Source organism: Daktulosphaira vitifoliae, unplaced genomic scaffold (assembly GCF_025091365.1).
Source record: "Daktulosphaira vitifoliae isolate Bord-2020 unplaced genomic scaffold, ASM2509136v1 Scaffold_1, whole genome shotgun sequence".
Taxonomy (NCBI): domain Eukaryota; kingdom Metazoa; phylum Arthropoda; class Insecta; order Hemiptera; family Phylloxeridae; genus Daktulosphaira; species Daktulosphaira vitifoliae.
This window is the reverse complement of record NW_026099572.1, coordinates 52,442,835-52,454,178: the sequence shown is the minus strand read 5'-3', so window position 1 is coordinate 52,454,178 and position 11,344 is coordinate 52,442,835. Positions and strand designations below refer to the sequence as shown.

General features: G+C 32.1%; 1 long non-coding RNA gene across 2 annotated transcripts; it reads right to left on the bottom strand.

Annotated features, from left to right (window-relative positions):
* Positions 1-375: 375 nt before the first annotated feature.
* LOC126894819 (uncharacterized) lies at positions 376-6,438 on the bottom strand. 2 transcript variants are annotated; one of them, XR_007701514.1, is made up of 4 exons: positions 6,230-6,438; positions 2,133-2,695; positions 1,959-2,040; positions 376-1,330 (listed from the first exon to the last, which is right to left on the bottom strand). It is a non-coding gene; the product is annotated as an uncharacterized LOC126894819 (long non-coding RNA). The 2 variants fall into 2 exon arrangements; XR_007701515.1 differs by lacking the exon at positions 6,230-6,438 and adding an exon at positions 3,456-3,701.
* Positions 6,439-11,344: the final 4,906 nt, after the last annotated feature.

The following is an 11,344-nucleotide window of genomic DNA, read 5'->3' as shown; positions in this document are numbered from 1 at the left end:
TCTAATTTATTGAACTGGGCCGGTTACAATTGTAACCTGGCCTAATTGGCTTAATCGCGATGATTATGAAGATTATACAATACTATATAAATTTTCAAATTAAGTTTACAAGATGAGTATTTAGGAAATCTATCTTGCATCATCTCGAAGGTCCCATATATCTTTAAAATATGAACTATTTAGGAAATATTGTGGGTTAGTACACATTTTATTACCCACGGACCTGAATTTCTATGCATACCTATTTATATAGTCAATTATATTTATATTATATTAACAATAATAATTATTGTTAATAATATATAATTATTATTATATTAATAAGTTGTTACCGTTTTAAAATAATTATGAAATTATGGGTTGATAAAAGTTTTGAATTCGAAAATATTATGTATTGAACTGTTAATAATTAATTGAGAAACGAAAACTGTTTTTTGTTGTTAAAAGAATATGAAACAAATCTGCTTTGCAAAAAAATATTGAAAATGTCCTGTCTTCTATTTACGTTTAAATCGTTGAATATTAAAATGCCGTTTGCCCAAGTAAAATATATGTGTTATAAATAATGTAAATCTTTTAAAATAATAAATATAAGTTCTTAATATTTTTTATTTAATGTTAATTTCAAATATTTAATCTCGTTATTTTTGTTGGCCTTGTTGTGTTGATTGACACCAAGATTCTGTAGTAGTTTAATCTAACGAACAACTAACATTTTTCACTTAATGTCTCGTCTCTATTTTATCTATCGGCTCTTAAAAAATATTTTTCATATTCTCACTTTTCATTCGTTATTTGAATAAGAAAATTTTCATCGTTTCAATCTTGAACGATATAATAACGCTGTCTGATACATGCAGTTTCATCAATGTTGCAAGATCCACAATAGGCTTATTGTATGATACTAGACATTTCTGCCTCGATTCGATCGAATGGACGAAACTGAATATTCTTGCATTGATTCTCAATTGAGAATCGTTATCTTATGGTCCAATACTGCAGTATCTTAGGCAGCGTTTGCTGGAACAAGTTAAATGGGCGATTATGTTTTACTCGAACGCGTAAGTTACATGTTAAGATTACTACTGCAGGTGCTTTTTCTGATGATAATTTAGCTGATGGAAATATCCCATAGGGTATTTTCGGTATAGGGTTTTTCAAAAAATGAGTAATATCACTTCCGGAATGGTTCATTTTGCTGATCGCAAGACATATTTGATGATGAAAATATGGAAACAAGTTCACGTGCCATACCAACAGTGTAGACGTCGAAAAAATCATCACTGCAGACGTCTTGCATGGGCATAATTGTGTCAAAATAGTTTCGAGTCTGTAGAATTTTAAATTTCAAAATTTATTAATTTCATTATTTTTTCAAACTTTTAATAACTACACATTATTTTAAATTTTCTTTAAAACTGATTACATGTTCAATTTTATTATTTTTATATTCATGTTTGTATATGTTATTCGATTTTATATTTCAGTTATTAGAAAGTATGTTTTATTTTATAGTTAATATGAAAATGTATATTCTGTCAACATGTATGAGTGATACTATGGTAACTAAAACTTAACTTTTAGTTCGTTAAGGAAGTACTGACCTTGCATAATTTGTTTTATTTTTTGTTAGCTAATGTATTATTATTACTTTTTTTTAACTCTAAGCTATGAATAAGGTTATATATGCGCAAACACAAAAAATATACTTCCTAATTTGATAGTAAAAATTGTTCTTGTATTAATATCTCTAAGTGAGAATAAATTTTAAAGAAATGTTGTACTCTAGCTAATAGATATTTTAAACCATCTGACTGGTCTAATTTATTAAAAGGGACGATTACAATTGTAACTCGATAGAGAATACGAGAATCTATTGATTAAAGAAAGAATTATAATACTTTACTATAAAACATTTTCAAAATGAGTTTACAAGAGGAGTTTTTTAAAGTAAACACCTTGCAAGACGCTCATATTCATCACAAAATATGGACCGTTTAGAAGAGTTGTGTGTTGGTACAAAATTTTGCTGCTTCAAATCTGAATAAAAAACCAAAAATTATGATTATTATTACTTTTAAATGTTTAACCGTTCTGTTTTAATTGTTGGAAAGAGTTCAATGCCTACTTACATTTCGATTTGTGTCTGACCCTAAAGTCTTGTGACCGATAAGTCGCCGAGAATTCGTGTTTCTTTTACTTCAGACAACTGTTTTCATTTAAATGTATGAGATCATAGTTCCCTTGGTTCGACCACTGTGCTGGCGACAGCGTGTCCGTGCAACGCGTTTTTTTGAGTGCAGTGGACCCGCGTGCAAGAGGAAGGTCGAGACGGTGTACATTTTAAGTAGGTAAACCTGAATTATATATAGATAGTTGTATACAAATGTCCATTTATTTATATGTGCACGTAAGCAATGGTCTTTGTATATGACGTACAAGAAACAAGATTCTGGATTAAGTCTGGTGTAAAAAAAAAAAGATATAATAATAGTAATATCATGTAATTATTTAGACTGAAGTTTGTTTCACCGAGTATTTTTTGGTAGATATTAAGGCTTAATCGAAAAAGATTGCTCGAATTAGAACGAGGAATAAGAAAATCCAGGCGTTCATTTAAACTAATTGAAAACAATTAAATAGTCCATAAATATTTTAAAGTGATGTATTCTATCAACAAATGGCATTTAAGTTCCTGTGAAATTTAAAAAAATATATTTTTAATTTAATTTATTTATTTTCATATAAAATGCAACAACTTAGGTGGATCAAATTTGAAAATATAAACACCATGATCATGTACGTGTTATTTTTCCGAAAAGTTCATTTCATTAAGTTAAATAGATCATTGTAAAATAATTGATGGTAATTAACATGGTTCGGGACTTTATGTATTTATAAAATTTGTTTGAACCACTTTTGAGACACCCAATTTTGTGAAAAATTAACAAAAGTGTGTATAAATATGTGTTTTAATTAATATACATTGTTTAGTGTTAAGAAAAACCTATATGAATTTATCATTGATGTATTCGGAATGAATAAAATAAACTTAATAAATAAATCCCTGGTAATTAATATTAAAATTCTCCTAATATTTATTATATTGCATCATTAAAATTCGTGTTAAAAGTGATTGAAAATAAACTCATGACTAATCAAGAAAGGGATTTTATTTAGAACTTCAACAATGAAATTAATTCCTGTAATGAAATTTATTTGAATGCCCTACGAAACAAATGTTAAAGAATTATCATTATTTTTAATTAGTTTTAGATTTGTAATACAGCTTATATTTTATACGCTACAATGTACACACAATTTTATTTTTATACTATTCAAGTAATAAATCGTCATAGAAACCTTTTATGAAGATTTTAAAGTTAGTTTATTGTATTGTAAGATAATAAACCAGTAAATCAAATAAATAAACATAGTCTGTAACCTTTGCTTACCCGTATTGTTCAATAATGATATGAATCGACATTCAATGTACGAATTATACGTCCAAGTATATTATTATTGCCGTGTACTGCGTAAAAAACTTACATGGTTCCAAATGAGAATTCACTATTTCGGAGATATATGAATTATGACACACGTTCCGAGCAATCATTTTATCGCTATCGAATAGCAATCTATAGAATTTTGAAATTTTAATACGTGTTTGCGACCGATGTAAACGATAAAAAATCTTAACTGCTATATTGGAACTATAAAAATCTCATAACACACATTACTCGGCGCATAATCGTACCAAAGAATTATTTTCAGTAAACCGTTTTTTAAAATACATTTTAATGTCTTCAAAACTGCATACATAAATTTTTTTTGGAAATGTATAAACGCTGAAAGATTGTACTAACCTACCAGAGTTGTTAAAAGTTAAAAAAAAATATTTACATTAAACTCTAAAACTCCGAACAAATGTAATAAACGATACAGGTGTCGTATTTAAGAAATTAATAAGAAATGGTATTGTCGCTCAGTTCTATTCCACAATATTTTATTACTTTTTTAACTATGTAGGACTTGTGTTTATTTGTAGCCAATCGAACCAACGTTTACCGATGGACCGGTGATGATAGTATATAGACCGAAAATTGATACTGCTTGTATGAATTTTTTTAAGACTAGCGATGATGGCACATAGACCGAAAATAAACCGAATATTGGATAATGCCTAAACGAATATTGTATTTTTTCAGGCAGAGGTGTTCTCATACGGAGACTAAGGAGGATCGCATGTTTTCAGTGAACGCACCGTGTGGGCAACCCTTCTCACAAATGCCGCGTTACCGCAGGTCATCAACCTACTCTCGCGCACCGCCACAATATACGAAATGTTTATCCTTGAACCCATCGCCTTGCGTCGGGCGGACACCACCGTCGCTGCATTACACATCAACGACGACGGCGCGGTCCACAGCACTTGTTGGAGCCTCCCCGCGCCGCCACCCGTTCCGTCGGCCCGCCGCACAAACCCTACACATACACACCCCTCTCACAGACTTGCGCGTACAATCACTCACTTAAGCGCACGCACATAATACACGGATACATTGTACCGTGCCGTGTATATGCATATATTATATGCGTGCGAGGCACAAAACTAACGCAACGCGATATGACTTAAACCGGTTGCCGCGTACAGACACACCTCGTCCCGTACCCTCTCCACTTCCTACTCGCGGCAGGTTCCCCCGGTTCAAAACGCGTATAATGTAATTTTTTTTTTTTTCATCCTCTCTTTATTTTTCGTTTTGGCCGGCCGAGACGGCATCCCAAATTACCGAATATTTCGGTTTGTCCCTCCCCGCGGGAGGGGGTGGTCAATGACTCCACTAGACCGGCGGCCGACACCGGCTCTCGCACACAATGCTGCTGCCACCAACCGGCAACTACTCCTCCGCTGCCCCACAACCGCGGCCGCCGCCCTTCTGTAATCCGTCATCTTACCCCCTTTTCTTGTGTTGCCCCGTCTTACAGCCACGTCGATGTGATCTTTGTTGCGTTTCGGATTATATTATTCATGAAAGACCGACGCGGAGGTGGGACCATTTTTTTTTCTCCATCTATGCGTTATCTTCACCAACACTGCATTCGGGTTTTTTTTTAGCTCGTTTAAGCTTAACGCGGCTAATACTCGTTATTATTATTGTGTACGTGGCCAGACGGGTAGGTGAGTCCAACACAGATTTTTGTTTGCCCGAAGGTCAAACTTGTAAGTTGAACGATCCTCCTTATGACTACTCCACTGACACCGTACTGACCCGAAGAATATTCGTATGCACATGACCAAAATAATACTGAACATATGTTCGTAAAAACTTCATAAGCGTTTAATTTTAACACGGTGACAACAACCACTGCATTTTATTTGTGTTTGTCGCCGAAAAACGCATACAACCGTAAAAAAACTCTCAATGTTAATGCAGAAGTTATTCTATACAGACAAGAAATCAAAAACAGATTTTCACTTATTTCAAGGGACAAAAACACTTTGATGGTTCGTTTTAGTAGCCGAACAAACTTAATGACATATACAAAATTTAATGAAAGCACGTGATCATGTAAATATAAGAATATGACTACAAGTATTGCACTCTCCCCATACAGAAAAAATTTTCTCACATTTATTATTTTACAGAAATGAATTTTTCATTGTTGTCTTGTAACAAGACAATAGATCATTTCTTTCGGACGTTACTTTGTCCGTGTTATTATCCGTAAATAACTTTTTATAACACAGACTTTTTTATTCGAGTGGGTGAACACCCACTTACTATTTTGTTTGTAAATTACATGTTTAATATAGGTGAATAGGTCAGTTTGAAAATCCATTTTTAGGGCACGTAACTCGGAAGTAAAGTGCCATGGACTTATAAAATGGTGTACCCTAAAGGGATTGTGAAAAAGTGTAGGTTTAATATTCTTCTTTATCTAGATGCCCAAATCACTCAAATCTAACAGATGTTTTGAGTTAAACTTGTTAAATCCATCAATTGCCTTCTCCTCACTTCATAACCGCTACACATGTCGACTTTCTCTGTTATTTATTTAAAATTAAGAGACACACACGGACTAAATCAACCATAGACCAATTAGAGAAATTTTCATTGAAATCATAAATGTAAGAATTTTTTTTAATTAACCTTTTCTTCTCCTAGTGAACAATCTTAGAGTGTTTTGCAAGAGGTTTTTCGAAAATTTATCAAAATATACTCACCTGACCGGATTCATAATGTCAAGTTTTGTTTCTGGTAGGTATTGTCGGTTGTATTGGATTTTCGGTTACCGCAATCGAATAGTCTGGTCACTTAAATTTCGTGTTTCTAAATAGCGTTTCAATTTTCGGGAGGTATACATGGCCCGAGTGCGAATCCGCCTAAAGTCATTACAATTAAATGTAAACTACTCGTATGGTAAACGATAACGGACATATTTATCAAACTCGTGACGTGACAAAAAATTAAGGTAAACAAACGTATTAGACTGTTAGCAAAAACCCGCGTGTGTTGGCTATTAAATGCGGGCGCACGTCTAATAGAAATTATGGCGATCCCGTAGGAGTCTGCCCGTGTCATCAGTTGTAACCTTACCCTCATCGGTAAAATAGATTCTACACTATTAATTTCTCAACTGCCGGTAATAACACCCTGCGATGTTCGTTTTTCGTGCGGAAATAAATTCATATTTTGTCGGAAATAATCAAACACTGATCATAAAATTACTACGACTTTACAATTCAACGATGAGCAAATAATAATTTTGAAAGTACGGGCGTACACAACGTGATTTATCTTATAATTTCCAACCGAACGTTTTACAGTTATGCTATTATTTTTGGGCTACTAGCGGTTATCTCATACTTTGGATGGTACAACGAATTTCACCGTGGCCTTGAACCTCTACGGCGTATAATATCCAAGCATAACTCACTAGTCATAACTGTTAATGAGCTTTAATGGTTTTTTTTTTTATCACAACACGCGCAATATATGAATAAAATTCCAGGGGTTGGGTACGAAAGAATCTCGAAAACTTTCTTTTCATTTTAATAATATATGCCTTAACGATCAGCGGTATTTGAAAATAATATTGTTCGATTGTAGTTACATCTTATTTGATCGAGTGTCTAACTGTTTTATGCGTAATTTAAAAGAGACTCGAGGAGATCGAACAATTTGAAAAAAAGGCATGTTTAGACATATTTTTAAAAAGAGAAAAAATTAAATTGTACCTCCTAAAACGTGTGTTCTCTCTAATGATTCCGAAACTGTGACGTTTTCTATGGTAACAACAGTTACACACAACGAATAAGTTATGTAACGTTAATTATTAATAAAACTACTTAGATGTTCAATTGCAATTATTGTTGTGAGAAGTTATATTAATCTTCTGAAATTAACAGGGAATCGTTGTAGTATTTATGACTCACTTAGTGAGGACGAATTATCACCTTCCCTGTCATGGCTGTTTGCTATATTAGCCCGTTTCGCCGTAACCCCATAAGACCGTATACAAATGCGCTCAATGCCACTTTTAACAAGGACAATATTACAATTGGTTACATTATGCGGGCGTCCAATTATTCAATTTAGGATAAACACGGTTGGCCGTATGGTTTCATGAAATAACATTGTTGTTATTGTACAAATGTATATGACGACGTCCGCGTTTTTAAAGGGGGTAAATTAGTGCAGCGCACACTCGGCTCGAAAACAAACTGCTTACTGTTTGTACGTGTTACGTTCTATAGAATTTGCTATTTTTTTTTTTATTAATTTCGATGTGTTTATTTTTGAATTTAACTCCAAAGTCGAATTACGCTCACGTGTTTACTTGAGTCACTGCCCTCTGTAGTGTATTTATAAAAACCCTACACAGCCGCGACCAGAAATAAGTGTAGGGCATACGCCACCCTATTTAGCACGGTAAAAGAAAGAATGCAATATCATTTTCATGAAGATAAGCTCATGTACTCTTTGTAATTTAGTGGTTCGTCATTCGCGGTTTAATGATAGCTGAAACAAACTATTTATTATTGTGTTTTTTTTTTTTTTAATCGAGTAGTAGTAAACTATAACTTTGACGATCCACGTTAAATCATTGGAATGTTGACAGATTTGAATTAACTTATGAATAGTTCAATTTTCTTTTTGTTGTACTCGTATGAAATCTCTGTCTCGCGTTAGAAACCTAAAAAGAATGTTGCCTCGTATGTTTACTTCTAGTGAAATTAGTCTAAGCATTTTAAAATTCACGTTTACAATTTAAATTTCTTTTATATTTTCGCTTTTAAAGAGACCCACGTCGAGTTGGGCATGCCGAAAAGCGTTAACTTTCGGTAGACTATTATTTCATTGGTTGCGTCATAATTTGTGAAAACTATTAAGTTTTGGTACCGTTACACGGGCGGAGACTAGACGATAAAATAGAGTTCAGTGTCAAGGTGATATTCCAAGGTCTGGCAATGGAGCCGGTTCAGAAGAAAATGTGTATACCGCAGAAACTGGTGGCCGACGCTTAAGAAATCGAACCGAGCCGTTCTACAATTTCAAGGTTCTTTTCGTTTCCTATCGAGGTGCGTTTTTCTTACAAAAGAAGTCGTATACAAAAATCTGATCAGCGTACGTGGTGGGGAAAAATAACAAATCTAACGGCAACAGCAGCGAAAGTCTAGAAAATACACACGCACACACTTTAAGGACAGAATAGGCGTAGAACAGAGGGGAAAAGAGGAGGCGTTGGCCATGTGGTAAAAAAAAAAGAGTACTTTAACCTTGAACTCGGCCGTGGCGTAGTGTTCCGGTTAACTGTTGTGTCGAGTGTCTGGTCTGTTCGGTTTGTTGTATGCGCGTACATAGAGAGATGATGATGTATAGTGGTGGATGCTGTTTTTAAAGAGAGAAAGAAAAAGTCTTATTATTACTATTATTTTGTATACCCTTCGTCGACGTATAAAAAATGTAGACTGAATACGCTAATGCGTACAAGTATAATAAACAATGTATATAAACAGAAACGCTGCAGGAGGAAAACCACGCGGCTGCCTTTCACACTTACATTAATCTTGGACGATTGCACGCCGCGATTTGGTATTATTTTAAATCATAAATGTGAAATACATGGAGTTATATTCATATATCTGCTTTACTCCAATGATGTTTGATAAGCTTCCAAATAATATAAAAATAAGTAACTAAATTATCATGTTGCATACGTGCGCGCCATTTATAGGTACCCATAGCAGCCACTAAATATTAATCTAGACTTTTATTAATAATAAATAATTTTATTTAAATAGTTTTTGAAAATAAAATGATTATTATTTTTTCTCGTTAGCACAACTCACATTTATCATTGGATCTAATTAAACATAAAATACTTTTTTTGTTACGATGAAATGGTCTATAAATTGCAGTGAAAATACAATTTATTTGATATCATTTATAATTATTCCGATCGGAAATAATTATAATGTAATAATTAATTTCATGTATAACAATTTCAATATATTTTCATATACTGTAAGCGCTTAGAGTGTATGGATTTTTTCATTACTTATTCTAATTCTAATTATTTATTATTCATTATAATTTAGATTTTTCCAATACTGACCCCTTGAAAATATGCGATTTGAGACTCTAACACATCTTAACGTAACATTATACATTCTGTTATTAAACTTGGTTTTAGACCTATTTTTAATCGGTTTAACACTTTTTAGTACTTATTTTGCCTCGACATTTGTCTTTTTTCAACTAGCATTGGTATACAATTCAAATGAATATTACCTTTTTAGGTAATAAACAAGACATTTTGAGCAACAAGGAATTTTAAATTTATTTATTATTCTATTGAGAACAACATTACAGAAAGTGAAAACATTACAATATGACCCATTGTACCCATATATCTTTTTCATTTTAACTACATGTAATAATTTCAATATAGTTCAATGCACAATTCTTCGGAGTCGCCTGAGGCAAAGTAGCGCAATGAGTTTGGACTTTGAATAGATTTCATTGAAATATTTGACTCATAACAGTGTTTTTTCAGTATTTTTTATTTATTTTATATACGCGCGCAAGATAAAATAATTTTTACAGGTGATAACTATTAATGATTAAATATTTTGTCTTTATTTTTTTAATTTATAGTAAATTATATTAATTATAATTAATTACTCACGGGTACTCTTGTTTACAGTTACAAAAATATAAAAATAATTAATCATAAGAATCATCATTAAACAATAGTTTTAAAGTAATTAGTGTAGATGATGAATTTTATATTATTAAAACAATAGCTTGGCAAATAAAATAACACATTTTCTACGGATTAGTGCAATTAGGGGCGAATAAAATATGTTTAATGAGATGGTTATTTACATATTTCAGTAATTTAAATTGTTCTAACACTTCAATGAGTTAGATCACGAGCTACGAATAATTATTTAATTTATAATTAACAAAGTAATATCTGTCGGCTTATGAATGATTACGCTTTATTATAGGCCTTTTCATATAAATTATGTTAAAGCAAGCATACAAGTAATTTATTTATTTACATAAAAATATAGCCAAACCTTCGACGAATTCTAATCGGTTTACACAACAAAATCCAACCCAACCTCAAATAGTTTTTTCGCGCAATACAATCACTTATCACCTAATAACATATTTCACAACCGAAAAGCACAATTTTAACACTGCTTAAATGTAATAAATCATAATGCCATTTAATTTACAATAACTATCGCCAACAATGATACCATTTTTCAATTGTTTCATTGGTATTACAACTGAATTATTTACCCCTGTACATGTATTATGGCTACATGAAATATATTGTGCAGTTGCTTTACATCGGTAAATACTTCCATAATTCCCAACCGGATTGATTCAGTTTAACTAAACGTGCTTAGTAGGGGATTACTAAGATTGTTGATTTTATTATTCTCATTTTTTTAATTATTTTTTTTTTTTCAAAAAATGTTTTTATAGTATTATTTTTAAAATTGCTATCTGGGCTATAAAATGGTTCTCCTAATTATACAATTTTTAACCGTTTACGATAGAAAAATGATTTTTTTACGTGTGTAATTACTATAAGGTATCTTTAATTTTTATTTTATAAATAATAGATAAAAAAAATGATTAGCTATAACTCGGCCTGTAAGTCGATTAAATAAAATATATAAGTTAATAAAAAACTGAAACCATAGTCATACTTCCGAGAAAAAAAATGTCCGTGTGTACGCCTGCTAACTATACTATTTTCTAAAACCTTTTCAACGTTCCTGACGTCTTAATTCTTCAAAGATAAAATAATTTTT